The sequence below is a fragment of the Chroicocephalus ridibundus genome, chromosome 19 (assembly GCF_963924245.1).
Source record: "Chroicocephalus ridibundus chromosome 19, bChrRid1.1, whole genome shotgun sequence".
Lineage (NCBI taxonomy): Eukaryota > Metazoa > Chordata > Aves > Charadriiformes > Laridae > Chroicocephalus > Chroicocephalus ridibundus.
In genome coordinates this window covers 7,625,765-7,647,531 of record NC_086302.1, presented here as the reverse complement: position 1 = coordinate 7,647,531, position 21,767 = coordinate 7,625,765, and the positions used below count along the sequence as shown (strand labels likewise).

The 21,767-nt window shown below is 50.5% G+C and overlaps 1 protein-coding gene across 5 annotated transcripts in view; it reads right to left on the bottom strand.

Annotated features, from left to right (window-relative positions):
• The window catches only part of HIVEP3 (HIVEP zinc finger 3), a 286,550-nt gene that overhangs the window by 116,547 nt on the left and 148,236 nt on the right, over nt 1-21,767 (bottom strand). For 4 of the 5 annotated variants that reach the window (XM_063355653.1, XM_063355650.1, XM_063355655.1 and 1 more), the window contains one exon: nt 5,937-6,031. The exons of the other annotated variant lie outside the window; for it this stretch is intronic. The gene's annotated coding sequence lies outside the window, so the exon portion shown is untranslated. The remainder of the gene's footprint in view (nt 1-5,936; nt 6,032-21,767) is intronic. 5 annotated transcript variants of the gene reach the window in all.

Genomic DNA, 21,767 nt, shown 5'->3' with positions numbered 1-21,767 from the left:
TAACTGTTTCAGTTTGTACAAATATCTGCTGCGAAGAGCCCTTCTAAGGAGAGATGCTTGGGATCACCACCCCGTGCTCGTGTTCCCCCCCCCCCCCCAGGATGCTTCCCCTTAAAGGACAGGCACTACCTCTCCGTTCTTCACCGTGCCCAGCCGGCTCGTCACCCTCAACTTGTTCCTCCGCAGCTGAGACAACCCGGTGCGGCTGTGGTGCCTCCTGGGGAGTTTATCAGATTTCCACCCCTGTGGCAACAGGGTGGCAACTGCAAATCACCAGCCCGTTACCGACTCCTGGCTGACCCAGCCCAGCAGCTGCTCTTGTTTTACAGGTGGCGGGTGCCATCCCAGTGCTTTCCGAAATGTGTGAACTCTATGAAACTTTTTTTTTTAGTTTTTCGTTTTTGTGCCACTCGTTTTAGCCCCATCCTCAGTTTTTCTATAGCTTTAATTTATGTTAGTGAATCTCCCCAGAAGGGAACAAACACCAAAAAAACTGAATAAAGAGCAGGAGGGAACACAGGAAACCTGTGGGGAGCTATTTAAAGAGTCAGCGATGCCTCATGGAAAACTCTAAACACATTCCCGTTAGTGACAAAGCCACTGTTTTGGCCCCAGGTCGTTCACTGCATCCCTTGGGGTCCCCACTGCCTCACCCCGAACAGCAGGGAATGGGGAAAGTCTTTCTATCCCACACCTTTCCTGGGCATCTCCCAGCAGCTTGGGGCAGGAGGAACCAAGGTGTTGCTCTTAAACCCCTTGAAAGTTCCTAGAAGCTCTCCAGTTTTCACAGCCTGTTCTGTGAACCCTGTACCCCAGCACGTAAATAATGACCATTCGTTCACCTTCCCCAGGTGAAACGGCTGGAGAGGGCACGCCATCGCTTCCAGCCGCGACGCAGACCTCCAGTGCGTTCAGCCTACAACTTATCTTACTACATTACGTTTGGGGAGCACGCATCCAGTCACACACTTCTCTAGTTAGCCTTTTACCCCAAGACCATACCCTACCCTGAGTTGGGAACGCAACCAGCTCACTACACAACACCCCTTGGGACCCTTCGTCACCGCTGGCTCATGGTCCATTATGACATTGGTGATATATGGGGCTATCAAGAGAATAATCATACACCTGAAGATGAAGAAGGCCAGTCCATGTATACCCGAGACGTAAATCTGTTAGTAATTCTTATGAAAAGTGCCAGTAGGTGGTTGTAGAATGAAGGGTTGTGTCTGTTTTTTGCCTTTTGAGTTCTGCGAAGCAGTGAACTGCCTTTCAGGAGAGACCATCTAAGCAATGCAGAAGTTGGATTTCAATCTGGATGTGGGACTGTGGCAGTAAAGGCTTCAGGGAAATACTACGCTTAAAACCAGGTTTGCTGGGAAAAGGGCCAGGCTCAATTTTATTGGATTCTCCTGAGGTTTCCCCCTCTAAACTACACCACCAAATGAGGGCTCAGCAAAGCTCTCCAGGTCTCGATGCATCTGAGAGCAACATTAGCGGAGAAACCCAAATCCTATGTCTGAATTCAGCTGGATCCAGCCAATTTTTGACACACCTTGCCTTCCTGCCTAAAATCTGTAGGTCTAATAGGGAAGCAGAGCAAAATAGCTGAAACCCCAAAGCCTCCCAGGGCTGGAAAGCCGGAATAATGGTTTAATGAGCAGGTGACCCTGCAAAGTTCCGAGGAAGGAACAAGGGAAGGTCTGGATAAGCGGGGTGGAAAAGACAATTTAGGATTTGGAGAGTGAGGAGCTGCTGAAACCAAAAACTTCATTTGCACCAAAAAAAGATTTTTACATCATCAGCATATAATAATGTTTCCCACGACGCTGAAGATGCTCTACGCTGAGTTTGTACCGGTGGCTGACCCCCTGCGAGCTCCTGCCGCGATGACCTGCAAGCGCTTTGTGCCTTTTGTACCATTTATGCAAAATGGCACACGGGCTTCAAGGCAACGAGGCCCAGGTCCATTTTGGGACCTTCACAGCAGGTCCATTTTGGGAAGGCAGGAAAACCTGGTCTCACTCCTTTTTTTTTCCCCCCTTACTTATCCCCGCTTAAAAGTTGCTGAGCAGTTCCCAGAAGGAAAGTGCCCCTAAAGCAAAATTTCCGTACAACTGGGGAAAAAAAAAAAAAAAACAAACAAACCTGTACAAAAATACTGTCTAAGTGTGTTCAAATGGGTTAGTAACCGTTCCTTTTAGGGAAAAGGCTTCTCGGAAGATTTCCATGCAGTAACTCCTCGGGGATGTCTCTGCTTGTCTCACTCAGCTCTGCAGGGTTGGGTTCCTCACCTTACCCTGCGCGTGCAGCCCGGCTCACCTTCCCCCGAAGCTCCGAAAAAGGGGCAGTAAGCGAAAGCGGGCACTCCGGGAGCCAGCCACAGCCTGGACTTCCTCGGGAGGAGGAGCTGGGCTTAGTGCAGGGCTTTGCAAAGAAAATGAGGCAACGTAGAGGATAAGGAAGATTTATTGCACATTTACTTTCACCAAATGTTTTTCGAATGACTGAATAATCCCCTAGTCCCTCTAACACAGGCCCTCCCTGACACACAATGCGTCTTTTGATGCTCATTAAAAGGTTCACCTTATGCAGGCGTGTAATTAGAGCCGGGTGGGATAAAAATCTCCATTCTGATTACTGCGCCGATTATAGAGAGCGAGATCCCAGCCGACGGTGCAAAGCCGGCCTGGGAAAGCCCATTTGCTTGAATTCAAGCCGTGACACAGCCGGAGCCCTAATCACAACTGTCCCCTTGCAAGGTGGTCTCGCAGAGCCCAGGAGAGGGAGCACCAGCCAGAGATCCGTCCGGATTAAGGAGCGAAAGGTGGGAAGAATTCAGCAAGTGGAACGGGCAGAATGGAAAACAGCATAAATATTTCCCTGTGTCCCAACCCAGCCCTACTGACTGCAGATCCCAGCAGGGCTATAAAGATCTACTAACAAGCAGCCTTTTTAAAGTCAGAGACAATGGTGTTGAATGTATATTTTAAATAAATTGCTTTCCTTTCCAGAGGTGGGTTTGTGTTGTTTTTTTTTTTTCTTTTTCCTAAGTTGCAGCCCCCCTTGCCAAGAAACAAAGTGCTTTAAAGTGCTTTAGAAACGACGGGTCTGCTGAAACACTTTTTGCATTCAACATGTGCAGCCAAATGCGGACAGAAGTTCTGACGGCGGAGCTCCTCCGAGCAGGGAGGCGGCAGGAACCTCGGTGATGAGGGGGAACGGAGGAAGCCGGAGGAAAGCCAGCTCTCCTAACGCAGAAGGAGCTGCCCGACGTGGCCATGGGACTTTGCCAGTGACGTACGGCGAGGGAGTTCCCAGGAGCCCCTCATTAATGACCTGCCACCCAATCAACGGGATGGCCGGGGTGATTTCCCCAGCTGGGATACACTTCCCCGCTCTCTCCAATTACCGCCAAACCACCCATGTCAGCGATGCCTTATCCCCGCAGCTCGGGAAAGGTTTCTCAACAGCGCTTTTGTTGTTAACTTCAGAATAAATATTATTTTCGAAACCGTTTCTCCGGGGACTCACCCCACCGGATCCCCTTAGTAGTCCCCCACATCCGATCACGCTGCAAACTACGCAAGCCGAACACTGAGCTATTCTACCGACGGACACAGTATATTTTTCAAGAGCAAACTCCAAACATTTCTGAGTTTGCTGCCCCCCCCCCGCCCCAGGCCACTCTCTCCTCCACCCCGGCTGCACGAACGTGCTCTTGCTCAGACGGGCAAACCAAACGAGCGGAGCCTGCGGTCCTGTCTCTGCTTTTTCTGCCACACGTGCAGCTGGGCAAGCACTCAGCAGGGCAGGGGGGGGAAGAAACCTTGTGAGGGTCCCTTGTTAGGGTGCTCAAAGCGCAGTAGAGAAGCTGCAGTGGGACATACGCATGTTTCTGAAATGGATGGTGTCTGACATGGAGAAATCAGAGCTGCCCATTGTGGACTGGGGTGAAAACGGTCACTCGCAGTGAGTAATTCCCCCTCATTTATGTGGCAAGAGCATCCCCAGGAGAGCATAGGGCTCCTCAAAAGCATTTCTCAGGGGCTGCACCGCACTTCTGTGTGTGCTGGATGTGTCCCAGAGGACACAAAGCCCAGACCTGCTGCAAGCAGTTTCGTGGTAACACATTTGTTAATTAATCAACTAGTAACACTGGAAGTTTTTTTCTTCACTGCCCAGTTTACACGAGTCCTCTACAGATTTTGTTTTTCCTTTCCTTGATAATGCCTGCAGTAAATCCTTCACCAGCCCGAGAAGCCTGACAGCCAGCCTTGGAGGCGGGAGGCTTTGCTTCTCAAAAGCAACTCAGGACAGCTCATATCAGACCCCGCCGTGTCCTACACCGGTATCTCTTCTTCCTTCACTGAAGGACAATTCTCCAGGGATGAAAGAAATCCTATTTCCAGGATCCCTTCAGTTAGAGCTGTCTGCTAAGCAGAGGAAGGCAGGAAGGAGATGGGGACAACTCATTGAAGGGGCTTTGGAGCCTCTTGACACCTGGGAGCCAAGTGAGAACCACAACATCCCACGCCCCACAAATCCCACCTATTCTTATCAAGGAAACACACGCTAGCAGCATCGTGCTTTCCTACAAGGATTGTATTGAAAAGTTCCTGAAGCACCGGAGAAAAACATGACAATTCCCAACAAGAACAAACAGCTTCCCAGGGGATCGCTGAAGCCCAATAAAATAAGAGAATAAAATGAGAGAGAGAGGGGTTACGACAAAGGGGCTGTCAGGACATCCCGCCATCGAAGGTGAAAACTGACTCTGCAGACTGACACGAACAATCTTTCGACACCAGAGAAACTAAAAGCCTGTAAGCTACAGGTTATCCTCTCGCAGCAGAGCAGGGTTTGGATTGTATTGCTCACACCATAAATCACCGTGTCAGCTGCCCCAGCCGTTTCCACTGGCCAGAGTGGAACTGGGTAAAAGTGCCAGGCGCTTTCATGCTGATCGGCCAATTAGCTAAAAAACGAGGAACGGAGGCGGGGGGGGGGGGATAAAATAATGCACAGTGCCTTTTTCCGGAACAACAATCCACACATTTGCATAGAGCAGCTCAGCGCGTGTCTGCGTTTCTGATCACACCTCTGGGTGCATCAAAAGCGTTATTAATTTCCATCGAGGAGGATTAAGAAGCTTAAATCGTTAGCGCTCATTTACTCAGACTTAATGCATTTTTAACGCCGCCTCATTTTATGCTGACGTGCAGGTGCTCATCAGCAGCTAGAAACACTTACAAAGGGGTAAAACAGCCAAAGGGTCAGGCCCAGGTATGGGCCCCCCCTTCTCTGCAGGTTCACCCTCCTCACCTGCCTGCGGGAGCCCAGCAGATATTTTGGACTCTGAGCTGGGAAAATCAGCTTGCCAGGAGCTCCCGCAGGGATTTCGCTCGCACAGCTTCTCGCTCGCATCACGTGCTGCTCAAGAGCAACCCTCCACTCCCCACTCGCTTTCCTGTACCAGTGATAAGGAGGAAATCCGTCCCAGACAGACAGACAGACAGACAGACAGCTCACCCCTGCCACATGGTGCAGCCAGCGAAAGTCCGCAGCTCGCAGGACCTTAATTAGAGGTGGCCGCCAATTAAGACTGGAGGTGCAGTTGATGCCTGGGCCAGTGCAGGCAGCCGGGCTGTCTGGCGGCGGATCAAGAGAAACAACCCCTCCGTGTTTACAGTGTACAGTAGCCCGACATCCCGTAACTCCCGGTTACTCACTGCAGTGACCTCACCAGCGAGCCATGCCCCTGATTTACAAGTGCTCTTAATTACGCCTCATCGCCTGCTCTTCCCTCTCCCAGCACTGACCACGGCTGATATAAGAAGAAGGGAAAAAAAAAAAAAAAAGAAAAGAAATTAAGAATAGAGCTATGAAAGCGCACAGACACGCGGAGGCTGGAGCGAAGCGCTGAGGTTCGTTACCTGCAGATGCCCCCCGCGCTGCAGCCGCGGCTCTGCCATGACTCTGCCCGGTGAGAGGTGGGGACCCTGGGGCTCCAGGGGGATCTTCTGCCGGGCTGCAATAGAAAAGGTTTTAGTTTAAAGCTCCTTATTTGGGCAGTGATGTAAAGGGAAGTTGTTCAGGCAGCGCCACCCCTTTTTTTTTTTTTTTTTTTTTTTTTTTTTCCATTCACTACACATTGTTTCCTGTTGTCAAGCAGCTGCTGTGGCTTTCGGCACAGACAAGGGAATCCTTCAGCCCCCGGCTGGCTCCGGGTGTCGCGACAGGCGCTGCCGAGGCTGCCCGAGCCCGGCTGCCCACGCAGGACCGCGGGGGGGAGCAGAACCCAGCGGGGCTGGACCACCGGAGCGGATGGGAGATGCTCCGTCCCCCCCGCCCAAGCCCCGCACACGCCAGCGTTTTCCATCGCATCACGTTTTCCTTCTTGCCTGCAGGAGCCGGCGGGGGGAGCTCGGCTGTCCCCGGGGCTGGGGGTGGCGGGGCACGGCCGGAGGGGGCCCCGGAACGGCGGGGCGGGGGGGGCCCGGATGGCGGAGGGAGCGCGGCCGGCCCGGCGCTGCCCGCTCCGCTCGCCCGCCCGGCCGCCTCCCTCCCCTCTCCATCACTCCCTCCCCCGCCGCCTTCCTCCCCTACATCCTCCTCCTCCTCTTCATCCCCTCCCCATCTGTCCCGGTTCCCTCCCTCGCTGCTCCGCGCTCCCCCACCGCCGCTGCCCCCCATGGCGGCGGGGGGGAGCCCGCTCCGCGCCGGCCGAGAGCAGCCCGAGCAGGCCGGCAGCGCTTCCCTCGGGAGCGGGACGGGGGGACACAGGCAGCCCCGTGGCGGGGATGGGGGTGATGCCGTCCCGCAGGGGACCTGGAGCATCCCCCCGCGGCCGCGGGAAGCAGCGGCGGGGCTGCCCGCGCAGGACAGCCCGCTCCCCCCGCGGTTTGCGGCGGAGGGAAACCCCCCGCGCACCAGGCGGGGCGGCGCGGGGCGCAGCGCGGAGCTGCCCTGCAGCCGTCGGCACGGCCACCCCCGCGGCCACGGCGGGCCCCCGCTCAGGCTGCCTGACGGAGCCCCGAAACGCACCCAGCCCTTTCTTTTCTGTTGTCGTTTCGGGGAGGGGGGGGGCGCTTTTTTTTGTCCTTTTTTTTTTATCTTTTTTTTCTGAGAGGTGTCTTTTTCTTTTTTTTTGTCTTTTCTTTTTCTTTTTTTTTTGGGGGGGTAGTATTTTTTTTTTCTTTTTGTCTTTTTTTTTTGGTCTTTTTTCGTTGTCTTTTTTTGTCTTTTTGGTGGTTCTTTTGTCTTTTATATTTTTGGTCTTTTTTTTTTTTTTTTGGTCTGGGTTGTTGGGGTTCTTTTTCTTTTTTTTTTTTTTTTGAGTTATCACTGCCGTAACAAACCGAAAGCCTGAGCCGTTGCACTCAAAGGGGGAGACAAAGTGCTCCTTTCATATGGCTGCAGGCAAGGCCACAGGCTCGGGCAGGCGAGATCTGCAGAGCGTGTCCCTCTTCCCTGTGGTGATGGCAAAAGGGCCCCGGCGGTGTTTGTCCTGGCACCCAAGCAGGATCCCGGCTCCAGCCAGACCGAGATGAGCTCGGAGGACAGAGCAAGATGACCCTGAGTTTCAGCCAGGCAGGAGGGAAGAAGCAAGCTGGGGGTTTTAGAAGAAAGCAGAAAAGTAGCCTTGCATCCCAGGCTGTGTTCATACTTAAAATATATGTGCGTATTCAGCAAAACATTTTGTGCATCTTCTATAGTCATTAGAAGTGCTACTGTAGATGTACGTTTTTACTGGCAAAAATGACAGCGCTTGCCAAGATTACTTATTTTGCTCAGCTCATCAGTATGTGCTTGATAACTGATTGCCACTCCATAGTGTACCTGGTAAAACATTCCGTGGTGACAGCAGCTGCACCCTATAGGTGGCACGGCCATCCTAGGAAAATGCATCTCAGCCCTCCTATTCTAACGCAGGCTACACACAAAAAATCACTAGTTAAAAAGAAAACAAAAAAAACAACTGCCCCCCCCCCCCCCCCCCCCGACTATTACCAAGCCTATGTTCCTATCCGACGCCAGATTTTATAAAGTCAGGGCGAAGCCAAAATAGAAGTCACCTAGCGATGAAATAACAATGATGCGAGGTCTCTGTGACGGAAAAAATTACGCTGGCAGCCAAATGAGAAACTTAGCAGGATGTGCTTTTTGGGGTGAACGTCAACAGAGCTGTTGTTTCTCTCAGAAAACAGCACGTTGCTTTCCAGGAGAATTAACGATCAGAAACCTGCTATCAAAACGCCAGTCTGGCCTGTCTCCAACCAGCCACAGACCAAACTCCACGTAAACTGCATCCCCAAAACGCTTTTGGTGCTAAAACCAAGAAAACGCCATGTAACACGTGCACTTTCCATGAGGATATTATTTCCTCACTAGCCCAGTTTCACACCCAATTTCAACTGCTCTCATTCCGGACAGAAATGAGAATTAGAGCGTGAGGTAAAAACGCTTCATAGTTTTATTTGTTTAATTTTGCTCCCATGCTGCCACGGTCTCCCCCCTCTCTCTCAGCCCGAGCCACTTCGGTGCAAGCAGGTGCAGTTTTTGAGGTCTTTAAGGAATTGGACGGATGGAGTCAGACACTGGATACGCTAACGGGCCCACGAGGACTCTCAACCAGTGCATGTGGAACGGCCTCTACCCTCCCAAACCTCGCTCGATAAACACTGAAATCGGGTGTGTTTTCCCCTCGAGTGAACTTTCACATTGGGCTGGCTGCAGTTACAAAGCGTCACCATCCCGGTTGCTGGGGTTACAGCCCCAGCTGCAAATCCAGTTTGGTTCTGGCCACAGAGAGCAGGTCGCGCCTGGAGCCCTGCGCGGACCGACTCTGATGAGCCAAAATCAGGAAAAGCAGGTTTGTCGCTTAAAGGCCAGCTAACGCAACCTGAACTGAGCGGGGGGACTGGGTACGGCAAGGTGTCCACTTTCCTCATCAAGTTGGACTTGAGCACTTGGACAGACATGTAATAAATTAAATGCAGCCTGCAGGAGCATGGACAGAAACAGAACAACCCCTAATCAGAAACAAAACAGTGTCTCTTTTACTCCACGCCACAGTGGGGTGGGGGTCGGTCTCTTCTCCCAAGGAACAGGCAATAGGACAAGAGGAAACAGCCTCAAGCTGCACGAGGGGAGGTTTAAGATGGATACTAGGAAAAAATTCTTCGTCAAAAGGATTATAAAGCATCGGAACAGGCTGCCCAGGGAAGCGATGGAGTCGCCATCCCTTGGGAGTATCAAAAGCCGGGCAGACGTGGTGCTGAGGGACATGGGGTAGCAGTGGCTTTGGCAGTGTTGGGTTGATGGTTGGACTCTATGATCTGAAAGGTCCCTTCCAACCTGGACCATCCTATGAATCTGTGATTCTATTCGAGGTATCGGACCTCAGATTCCAGCAGCAGCCTCACAATGGTTATGATTTCACTAGGCCAGAGAGAGAGATCATCTCCTCCTGACGCAGCTGCCATCTTCCTTCCTTCCTTTGCACACGGGATGAACTGGGAACTGGCTGTGAGAAGCACTTATTGAAATACCACCTCCCAGTCTGAGAGCACGAGGGCGCCCAGGGTGTCTGTGAGAGGCTTCAGCACCTCTGCTACGATAAACTCTCTCTCAGAAGACACGACCCCAGGAATTCATGAAAATTTTGCTTTTAAAGTACAACCACACAGTAACAAACATGGGCATATTTAAGATTTTCATTAAAAAAATGCTATAGATTTTTTAAAATTTATTTTTAACCAGCATCCGTGACTCTGCTTATCACACCAAACACCGTCTTCCCAGTTATGGAGGTTAATCGCTGTGCTCCAACACAAAAAAAAAGGTCAAGGTACTTTTCCCCTGAGCGGTACAAACACCACCATTCAAGGCAATCAACGTGAAGGTGTTTGCCCGGTGGCTTTTCTTAGGTGGAAGAGTGTGGTCTTGCTTAAACGGGAAAGCGAAGGGCCAGGTTCCCCTGAGACTCCTCTTCCCACTGTAGGGTCAGGAGCACGCGGGGTTAAGTTCAGGCCACAGTGGGGAGTTTTGTGGAAATCCTTTGTTAGAAACCAGCATTTAGTCAGGAACGGGACTCTCCTCAGGCTGAGGATGGTTAAAACAACCACATCTCACTCCCCGTTTAAAGGTCAGGCTCTTTTCCTCCCGTGGGTGTTTAGACTGGCTACGCTGCCTCCCCATCCTTCCCCCACCCCTGGTCACCTCAGCGTGGCCCAGCCTGTGCGAAAATTACCCGCTGCCTGAAAAGGCCTCTTTGAAACTCTTCCCACCTCTTTTTTTTTTTTTTTTTTTTTTTGAGCTCTATTAGTTTTTTCACCATCCCCGTTGGCTGCACGGGAGTTCCCAGCGCCGCGCTCCTCGGAGCACCCTCGGGGCCCCACGCGCTTCCAGCTGGTCCCTAACTCATCCCTCTCTTCCCTGCTGCTAAAACGCATTAACAGAAGCCGAAAGCACCGGCCGGACTTTCAGCTTTTCCACGCAGGCGACTGCAAGAGCTGCCAGCTGAGTAACGGAGCAGGAAGGAAGGTTCCCCCTGAAGAACCCCTACGCTACAGCATGGGAATCGGGGATTTTCGTATCAGTTCCCTGATTTGCTGTGCAGCCACCAACAAGTCACTTCACCTTTCTGTGTCGAAGTCTTCCTGTATGGGGAGACTCTCTGGGTTCAAATGCTGTTGTGTGTTTTGTCTTTTTTTTTTTAAAGCCCCCACGTCCAACTATGAGCCATCGCGCCCCTGATTGAAGGGGACAGGGAATATGGTTTTCATGTCATCCTGCCCCTCAGGAAGGCTGGAGCAGCAGAAACCTGAGAATCAAACATGTTTCAGATGTATTTAACAACCTGAACTGTAAATCCCTAAAAGTGAAACGAGATCTTAGAATCACAGAATCACAGACTGTGTTGGGTCGGAAGGGACCTCTAAAGGCCACCTAGTCCAACCCCCTGCAGTCAGCAGGGACATCTGTAACTAGATCAGGTTGCTCAGAGCCTCATCCAGCCTGGCCTTGAATGTCTCCAGGGATGGGGCCTCCACCCCCTCTCTGGGCAACCTGGGCCAGTGTCTCACCACCCTCAGTGCAAAGAACTTCTTCCTCATGGCTGATCTAACCCTGCCCTGCTCTAGTTTAAACCATTGCCCCTCGTCCTGTTGCTCCATGCCCTTGCAAACAGCCCCTCCCCAGCTTTCCTGGAGCCCCTTTAGGGACTGGAAGGGGCTCTGAGGTCTCCCCGGAGCCTTCTCTTCTCCAGGCTGAACCCCCCCAACTCTCTCAGCCTGTCCTCACAGCAGAGGGGCTCCAGCCCTCTGATCATCCTCATGGTCCTCCTCTGGCCCCGCTCCAACAGGTCCATGTTCCTTCTTGTGCTGAGGGCTCCAGAGCTGGACACAGGACTCCAGGTGGGGTCTCACCAGAGCGGAGCGGAGTGGCAGAATCATGTCTCTGGATCTGCTGCCCACGCTTCTTTTCATGCAGCCCGGAAGTTTGAGGCACAGTCTGCGCCACCGACAAGCCCTGAGCTCCCCCCGGCTTTTGGAAATCCCACCAGGCACCTTTCCTGAGGTGTGTTTATTTTGAGCCGCCTGACCCCAGGAGCCCCCATCCCTTTTCTGCCATCACGCCAGCCCTCAGGGGCCTGACGCCCACCGAAGGGCCTGGCTCTCCCCAGCTCGCCTGGGTCCTGAACCTCAGGCACTGCAGGAGCTCTGTGCCTCACTTTACACATCTGCAAAATGGGAATACCAGCGTTCCTGAACTCAGAAGGCCCTTGTGCTCATTAAACATTTCAAAAGCATGCGGGAGAATCTTCAATTATCCAAAAAAAATCACCGCAAAGTTTCATTATTATTCCAACACTTACATTAAAGACACATGTCCTGGTAAGTAGCAGGCATGAAGAATCATTATGCTAATTTTAGACAGAGCATCTGCTCAATGTTAAATCTGAAACTTTGTCTTGAAGAAATAATTTAAATTATTTTTCTTCAGAATTGACATTTGTCAAACAATATGTTGCGAATAGAAATTGCAGCCAACTATGAGTAATCCGAGCGAGCACACGTACTCCACCACGGTGAGAAGCACTCGGGGAGAGAGGTTGCTGCATTTTGGCATGGCAGGAATTAATGAGGAGAATAGCCAGGCCGATGGGCTTCCTGCCTCGCAGCCGCCTCTGCCAGCTGCTGCCGGAGGCACAGACCCTCGCCTTGGGTCTGCCCCTGCCCCTTCCTTCTACCATCACTCCCATCAGCCAGAGGTCCTTCAGCCTGTCTGCTCCCTGCCTGCCTTGCCTGCCCTGCCTGCTCCCTGCCTCCTCCCTGCCTGCCCTGCCTGCACTCTGCCTTCCCTCTGCCTGCTCCCTGCCTTCCCCCTGCCTGCCCTCTGCTTGCTCCCTGCCTTCCACCTGCCTGCCTTGCCTGCCCTGCCTGCACCCTGCCTGCTCCCTGCCTCCTCCCTCCCTGCCCTGCCTGCACTCTGCCTTCCCCCTGCCTGCTCCCTGCCTTCCCCCTCCCCCCCTGCCTGCCCCCTGGCCACTCCCTGCCTCCTCCCTGCCTGCACCCTGCCTGCTCCCTGCCTGCTCCCTCCCTGCCTGCACCCTGCCTTCCCTCAGCCTGCTCCCTGCCTGCTCCCTCCCTGCCCTGCCTGCTCCCTGCCTTCCCCCTGTCTGCCCCCTGCCCACTACCTGCTTCCTCCCTGCCTGCACCCTGCCTGCTCCGTCTGCCCTGCCTGCTCCCTCCCTGCCCTGCCTGCACCCTGCCTTCCCCCTGCCTGCCTTGCCTGCCCTGCCTGCTCCCTGCCTTACCCCTGCCTCCCCTGCCTACTCTCTGCCTGCCCCCTGCCCACTCCCTGCCTGCTCCCTGCCTGCCTCCCTCATCCTGCCCAGCATCTCCCAGGGCAAGTGAGGGTCGGTGGGAAAGCTGGGACCTCTCCCTTCAGCCAGATGTGCACCTACAGAGCCCAAACCACCTTAAGCAATGCTTAATGCACCGCTGGAATAAACCACATGCATGTCTTTGAGCACCCTCTTATATTATTTTTCATTTTTTTGCACAAGCACCTGAGCAGCTTCCCACCCCCAAACCCAGTTTTGCGAGGTAGGAAAGAACAGGAGATAGCATCTTCAGAGCTATTAGCCCGGCACTCTCAGTTGCCAGCCCCATTTGCCCTTGGGGGCAGGGACTCTGCTCCCTTCCAGCAGGTTTTTTTCCCTTCCCTTCTGTTTTTTCCTTGCAACCTTCCCATTAATTTTAGGCCGGTTGTTTCCAGCGTGCCTGGGGAGCCCTGGGGATCCAGAGGCAGCTTCGAAGGGTTTTGTGAGTTGTAACTAAGAAAAGCAAACCCAGCGCCTGGCAGCTTAAATTTGCTATGCAAATGACTGCACCCCACTGGAAAAACGTAAGATTTACAAATTAAAAAGAAAAAAAAAAAAAAAAAAAGGAGGTTGCAAACCACGGACATAGACCAATATACGGTAAACACCCCGATAACCACATCAACACACGTGAAACAAGGTATTACAGAGTCAGGCCACACCATCAAAATGGGTGTCTATATGTAACGAGGGTTAATTTGAAAATTAAATAAGCATTTTTACCATATATTTTGAATTACACGGGAGTCATCCCCCCCCCCCAAAAAACAGCGCAAAAATAAAAGTCTCATTTTGCTTTTAAGAAGGTAAATAGTCGTAAAGTGCCATCGTAGTGTCTACTGGATAAGGTCTCATGAATTCTACCTGTTAGAGATCCTAAGTCCCATTAGATATCGCTCATCTCAAATATCCTAAATCCCCGTTTGCAAAATCAGCCACCGATCCCTGAGCCATCTCCTTTTCAGCAGTACCATACATATATCGCCCAAAGTATTTGTCGGCATTTTAGACAAAAGAGGTGACAGAAATTCAGTCATGCTGCCTAAAACCCGTTTCTCCTCAATTTTGACCCTGACAACACTTTTCAAGTAGTCACAATCGTTTCTGACCGTGACATTCTCAACTGCCCCATGCAAACGTCCTGTTTAGATTCATTTCCCCTGAAATACAGCACAGTGAGGCCAAGGACGCCTTCCCCATGAATTCCCAAGCAGGGAGAACGCTGTGCCCATTAACCCCCGAGGCCTCCAGGGGACAGGGAGTAAAAGTGACCAGCAGCGAGACGGGGCTTCCAAGCACCAAACAGGAAACCAAGAAAGAGAAATTAAAAACTAACAGAAGTATAAATAAAATACTCAAAGGGTGGGGGAGGTAGTAGAGAAAAAAAAAACAACACACCTCCTGGAGAAACCCTGTGGGTAAAAGGAAAGTCAGGGCTTGAACCTTCCACCAGTGTTGATTCCTTCATTCCCAGTTTGTTCCAGTGTAAGTAGGGAGTTTTTTGCTCCATCCTCACTCACCACGTGCCTGGTCACACCAAACCATCGACCACCAACAGAGGATGGTCCAGCCAAGGCGGCCTCAGCCGGGCTTTGGGAAAAACAGCCTGGGACATCCCCGAGCTGCTCGAGAGAGCAAAGCGAAGCCAGGCTTTGCTGTTGGAGCTCCCGGGAAGCGCGTTATTGGAATGCCATGCCCAGGGAGCACGATGGGCTTTGAGTTTTCAGATGAGCTCCACGTTTCAAGCCGTGCATCCCAACCCACTGACGCTCGGATGTGGATACTCCACGTGCAGTTCGCGTGCCTCGGTGTGTCTCAGCACACCACTGGCGTGCTGCATATCCGCTGCAATGATGTAATTCCAGCAAGACTAACCCAAATTGTGTTTTAGAGGAAAATCCCGTGCAAAGCAATAGCCGGTTGCTTCTCCCAGCCCTTCAGGGCAGCATCCCACCGGAGCTGCCGCTGCAGCACCCGTTTCACAGGCAGAGGAGGAGGTGGTGGCCGCGGGCAGTGTGCCCCATCTTGGGTCTTTGGCCCTTGCTGGCACACTGGTCCCATAACAGCCCGCTCAGGTCACCCTGCTCAGCCCGACTTCCCTCCCCGGCAGCCGAGTGGGGCGGGAACCATGGCACTGCCCAGTGAGGCTGGGCGACTCTCGGTGCAGTTGCAGGATCTTTTCCTTTGCTCCAGCTGAACTAACAGGTTCGTTTCCTATTTTTAAAAATTTCCCTTGGGCACCCGGGCCTTTGGATGGATGCTCTTTCAATATCATTACTATGCACACAGATAAACACGGAAGTTTTCCCAACAATCTGCCCATTCGTATCAATGGAGCAATTCTGAGGTTGAATTTGGCTCCAGATTCCCTATTTGGTGTTCAAATAGGACAGTTCACACTGCACGTTGCCCAGGAAGAAGTAAAATAATGAATGACACAAGAAACATTGAATAATGCATCCTCATTAGAGAAAAACTAGATTAAGCCTGAAGTGCGTACTTAAGTGGGGCTACGTCATGAGATGGATGAGCACAAGGCCTGGATGGAGACAGACAGGACAGTTCTTATTTTCTTCTAGAGACAAAACACTCATGTATTCCCTAAACCTGTCCCCTTTGCTAGGACCTAAGGATAAACAAACAACTTTTAATACAGTTCTAAGTGCAGTATACTGAGCAGCAATTAGAAACTCTCGAAACTTGTAAGGCAGTAACATCAGTGTGTGTTTATACCAACAGTCCATAAATACCTGCATCCTGTGAAGCCAGGTAAGAAACCATCGGTGAATTTTCTTGGAAGAATTATTTCCCATGACAAGAGCTCTACCAGAAGCTTCTGCTGCCCTTGGCATTAATTGCATTACCTCATTTCTCCTTCTCACTAACGAAACTTGCAGCATTTTGTCAGCTCCTACTCTCTCTTTCAAGTCAGAATTAGCAATAGAAAACCAAAATAGTTTTATTAGTGGACTGCGTCCTTTTAACAAACTTCAATAATAAAACATCATAAGTTTTGCATCTGTGGCTAAACGCAACAGGACCGGCGGGGGGATGTGTGTGCATTTGGCCACTAACAGGCAGCATCTTTTGACGGAAGCGGCCGACACCACGGAAAAAGTGAAAAAAAAGCATCGTGCAGGCAGCAACCATAATTTTATACTTAAGAAAGTTGATTTTTTTTTTTTTGCATTTGTAAAGCAGGGATTTCAGTTCTTTGATGTATAAGAAAATGCACGCAGCACAGCTTCTCCAAATTACAGCATTTGTTCTTTACGTGTAGAAATAGGCATCCACAGAGTAATAATGTTAGAACTGCTGCAAAGCCAGTTTCTGCAGTGAGCTTGTCTTTCTCCCAAGCGACCTCAGAGCACACTAACATGGGGGCTGAAATACTTTGCGCAAGGTTAAAATTTAGTAAAATCTTAAACGCGGACTACGCTAGGAAAACATACAATAAAGCAAAATCATGAATGACCGTTGTACCTAATCAATGTGCTCACCTACGTCACATGGGCTACTTAATACATCTCCGAAGCTGTTATGAGATGAGAAATGACAATTTATTTCTTTCCCATGGCCATACGTTCACTGAAATGAGTGGGCAGGGGCAGCGGAGTGTGGCAGCAGTTCTCCCTGCTCACTTGCCACCGCTTGTTAAAAACTTGGTGGCTACTTGGTAGTTTGAACATTGGGGACTTCAAGGCTCCCAGCGGCTTTGCCTCTTTGTTTGGCACCGTTGTGTGCTGGTGCTTAGCACAAAGGAAGCCTTTAAAATACAGAAGAAAAAGGGGGCTGGGGGTTTTAACCCTGCACACCTTTTCCCAATCTGCTATTCTTGGCAGCCCGGGCCTCTAAGCTATTGCTAATAAAAATATATTAATGTCTGTCTTCTGCAGCGTGCTTCCTGGCTGGAATTTATCTCACCCAACTTCAGATTTCTACAAAGTAAATACCTCCACACCTCCTTTTATGGAGGAAGTCCTAGAGTTGATTCACTCCATTGCAAGATACACATCTAAAGTAGTAGGTGAATCATGCCCCGGAATATTTTATTTTCTCTCTAGTGACTGCAAAGGGAGAGTGGATGACTTCTCAACTGGAGAGAGATGAGAGGAGTCCCAACCCTGCTGCTCGCTCTGCCCCGAAACTCCGGTAGCATGCTCTTTAAAGGTTGTGTGGATGTGAGTGCCTGAGTGTGCGTTATTTCACACTTCGTCAAACCACTAGAAATGTCACTTGACTACCCTCGCTGCGGTTACTGTCTGTTACTCATACACTCACTTGTGTATCATTCACTAGTGAACGCCATGCAAAAAATATATACATTTTAGACAAGGAAATTCATAAAGAAGACCCTTCCAAATAAGATGTAGTAACCTAGAACTTACAAAGTTAGGAAATTCAGACTTCAGGTCACACACAAAAATAAATTCAAATAAAGACATGTGAAACGAAGGTATCAAAAAATGCCCCTAAGACTCTGAACCAATGCATTGCAGGAAATCATAAAGTCACCGCGGCAATGTTTGTGGTTCCACAACCTGAGCTGCCAACCTTGGTCAACCAAAGGCCTACCCACTCCTGTATCCCTTCTTCAGAGGTGGCCAGAAGGTACATGGCTGTACCTTCAAACTGCACCCAAGAAGATATAGCAAGGGAAGAGAAGGACAGGTCTCTCCACTGGTTGATCAAACTTCATCACTATCATGATGAAAACCCAGAACTGCCAACAGTTTGCATGAACGGGGGAAAATACTTGCACAGTGCTTGGTCCATTTGGAAGCCTACGTGCAGATCTGAGAAAACCATGGTCAGAGCTGGGCGATTCCTGCACAAAGTTTCTGTTTGCGATTTTCCTGCTCTCTGGGGCTCAGGAAGGCACAGCCATGTTTCTCCTCTGTGCCTGCGAATATGTGTTGTCTGAGCCTGGGGACAGACAAACCGCGCGGCTCCTCACCCTCACAGCCCACAGTGGCCTCTCCTACATTTTCTCCGTATAAAAATGCAAACTTTCAAACCACCAATCATTTTTAAAATAATTTTTGTTTTACAACTACTCTAAGCTCATTCTTCAATGTAGCATTGTGCCAAGGGCGTAACACTAGCCAGCAGATTATCTTTGGTTATTTTATTGAGCAGAAAAAGAGAAATTAAATACTTGGTAGTCCTCTCTTTTTGCCTCTAGATTGCCTCTTGTGTCACATGGCATAAGCAGGACAAATCTTGATGCTTTGCTTTAGTTTAGACTTTCTATTTTTGTGAAGTGGAAAGAGAGAAAAGCATTTTCTGCATCTGATCTCCCGTGCCCTGGGCAAAACTGGAGCCAGTCTCGTCTCACACAGCAGCTGGGTGATACTTCAACAATTTGCTATTACACCAGCTTTTGTGGACTTAGGGCTCGTGTATCCATGCACATCCTGCTCATTTTGGACGATGAAGCTTTTAAAACTCGTCTGCTCATTCATTCCCATTATAACTCCCCAAAACAGCATTACACCAGCTGAAAAAGTTGCTCCAGTCCCTTTCTGCAGCCCCTTAGAGACCCCGACCAAGGAAAAAAAATCACAAAGCCTAAATGTAAAATCAATGCTTCGATCTAAGGGTGCCTGGAGAAGAAACACGGAGAGGCAGCACTGCCTGAAAAAGCATGTTTGAGCTGTCAAGCGCATACGGTGGCCAAATAAAAGGGTACATTTCTATGAGCGCATTTCTTAAGTGCTTGATGATTTATTTCTGGATGCGGAGAGACAGGACAGGCACACAGTGAATTTCAAGGCAGAAAAGGGTCGTTGTAAATCAGGTTGTCATTTTTCCTATCTTCTAAAAAGAATCCCAGGGAGGTTAATTTAAACAGCGAGGTATGTTTCCCACTCTCTCAATTTTCTTCTCTCCCTCATGGCTATATGGCAGAAGTTGTGCTATTACTTACCTCCAAGGCAGGAGAATAGAAAAGGACTTCTGCTGGAGACCAGCCAATGAGAACATTGCGGGGTATCGGCAGAAGATGGAGAAAATCTTTGAGCTTTAGGTGATGTCCAGATGTTTTTGCATCTGCTTCGGCATCTTTGACTGGCTTTGGGATCTGCTGTGCTGTGCACATTCAGGAAAGCAACCCAGACATGCCATGCCCCAAGCTGCTTAGCCCTTCCGATGCCTAAACTTGACCAGCACCTAAAATATCCCTGGGTGCTCGTATTCGGGCACCCACACATGCTCAGAAATGCCCCAAGCTGTGAAGCTGGACACTTTGCTCATACCTAATCTATGTCTTGACCAAAGGGAAGACACCTGCTCGAACACCACCCGCTAGGCATGGGTAGTCCCCGAATTCAGCACAAAAGGTGGTCTCTGATACAGATGAGAGGTGCTGTATGAGAACTGTTGATGGGCAGTCACCTTTTTCCCAGAAGTTTTATGATGTTATCTTGAACTAGAGGTTTGCCTTTCCCCTTAGACTCCTGCTCCCCTCACCTCCCACAAGGAAAGGTGGGAGACATCACCTCTTGATGGAGACTGCTGTGCGAGTCTGTGCCAGAACATGGCCACGACTGTCTTGGTCACAGAAGTGACCTATATTAGGTTACGCAATGAAAATCTCACCTGCGCACCCACAAAGGAGAACAGAGAGTCCACAGCAGACAGGGTAACTGAATAACACCCAGTCCAACTACTCCCAGGTCGATCCCAGGAGTCATCAGCCCATTCGAGGCCATCTCCACAAGCGCCGAGGAGCACAGGACACAATGGCAGGTAGAGACCTGAATTATGGGCTCTGAGCAAGTGGCACCCTGCCTGGCTCCTCCCAGGGCTGTCCCAGGGGAGCCACAGCCCCAGGGTACAGCTGTCAAACCCATTGAGATGAGTCAGCTGGATCTCCTTTGGGACCGATGGGGTGTGGGACACATAGGATGCAGGGGAAGGGCTTTTGGGGATTGCACAAGACTTACAATAGGATGTTTAGGGAAGGAACCACAGTGGGGAAGGGAGGGATCAAGATGGTTTGGGGAGGAACATATGTGGTAAAACAGAGGGATAAGGAGATAAAAAGGGCCATCTGTGTCTAAACAGTTCTAGTCAGTACGCTTGTCCAGCCATGCCCTGGGCACGATGAGTGCAGTCTGTCCTATCTTCTATTAAACTTCATTTCTAACTGTTTTGCTGGGTGAGGGACTCCGTTCCACGTGCCTGTGTGTATGAGGTCTGGGACCCAGCTGGACTGGGACCAGGGGTTGGTGTGTGTCATCACTAGCAAAGACCAAGTAGGACTAGTTGACAGGTAGGTGAAGGTGCTGGGAGCCAGCGGGGGTGTGTGTGTGTCTCTACAGGTGAGACCAGAGGAAACACTGGCTATCAGAGGGACTGGGGCGCTCTTGACAGCTGCTGGAGAGGAGGTGTGTGTGGAGATGTTGGTGTGTGAGTCAGTACCAGCAACTGGAGTTGCTGCAGCTGGGGCTGCAATACTGCCCAGGACCCCAGTTAGCTGCAACACATAATCATTGGGGTTTCTTTGGTACAGTGTGCATTTAGAATGGCCAAACCATTTTGGTACCTCTGTGTCCCCCATTACAACCAACAGCCCTGAGAAAGTGACATAAAAACATCTTCCTTGGTCATCCATCCAGGAGATCTGAAACCATAACTTCCTCCAGAAAGCTGTGTTCTGCCACCAGCTCAGCAGTGCTAAGCTTCCTTCCCTGACTCCGTTTCTATGTTTAAAAGACTATCTTGGAATTTTTTTCTTTTATATATATTATTTTACAGTTTCAATTCAGCAGAGAAAGATCCTAAAATTTTCCTTCAAGGGCTTAATTCTAAGTAATTACAGGCTACAGTCATGCAGTATATGCTGGCTGGTAGAGCTCTCCTCACTGCCAGAAAAGCAGGTCAATTATAAGCAATGAACCACATTACCAGGAGAGAAAGCTGGTTTGAATTCTGGTCAATTAGTGCTAAAACTGTCTTGGAAGAGAAAGGTAAATTGAGCTAATAGAGCTATGCAGCGAGACCTACATATCTCAGCACCGAGCACAGACAGCAAAGGCGTAATTTCTGAGATGGCACAAATTAATGATGTTTTGGCATGAAATGGACTTCAAACCTGCAGGGTGAAGTTAGTGACATTCCCATCTGTCTCTTCTCACCTCCAACTTAGGGTCTCGATTGAAAAAACATGCCTACTTAGGGAGGGTGCTGAAACACATACTTAACTTTAAGGATGTTCTTACACACTTTCCCAGACCAAGGCTCACGACAAAGTGTAAAGAGCTGCACTGTGTAAGGCTGTGCTGGACTCCTGCCTTTCCCATGACTGCCACAGCCAGGGAGGAAGAGGAGGAGGAGCACGCATGAAGCAGGCTTCCTCGGGTTACTCCTTGCGGAGGGCTGGCTCTCAAATAGCCCAGAGACCCGGGACCAGTAGCTTGAGTCAGGGGAATTGTGGCAACCCTCCACCACCACCCCTGCTTTGAGCCGGGATTATTGGAAGTAGTACAAGCTTCAAGAGAAAGATTGGAAAGAGATCATTAGCTTGAAAATTTTCTTTTCTCCAACTGGTAAATCTGCGCATCACCTCCCAGCGGCCACGTCTGTAGAAAGGGAGAGCCAGGCACCTCCCAGGTCCCTGCTCACTACCCCTTGTGCAACTTCACATAAAGGTGAACTGCCCTTTCAGGGTTTATCACCCAAGACAACGGCAACCGGTGGGATGCAGCAGCACAGCCAAGCCCAGAGGGATTCCAGAGAGGGGAAACTGAGCAGGCAGTTCCCAGGACATGGAGGGAAAGCAGCAGAAGGAGGTGAAGCTGAGCTGTAGCTCCAGCACTCCTCATGCCCTGTTCCGTGTCACAGCAAGAACACGGGAAGCAGACACATGGAG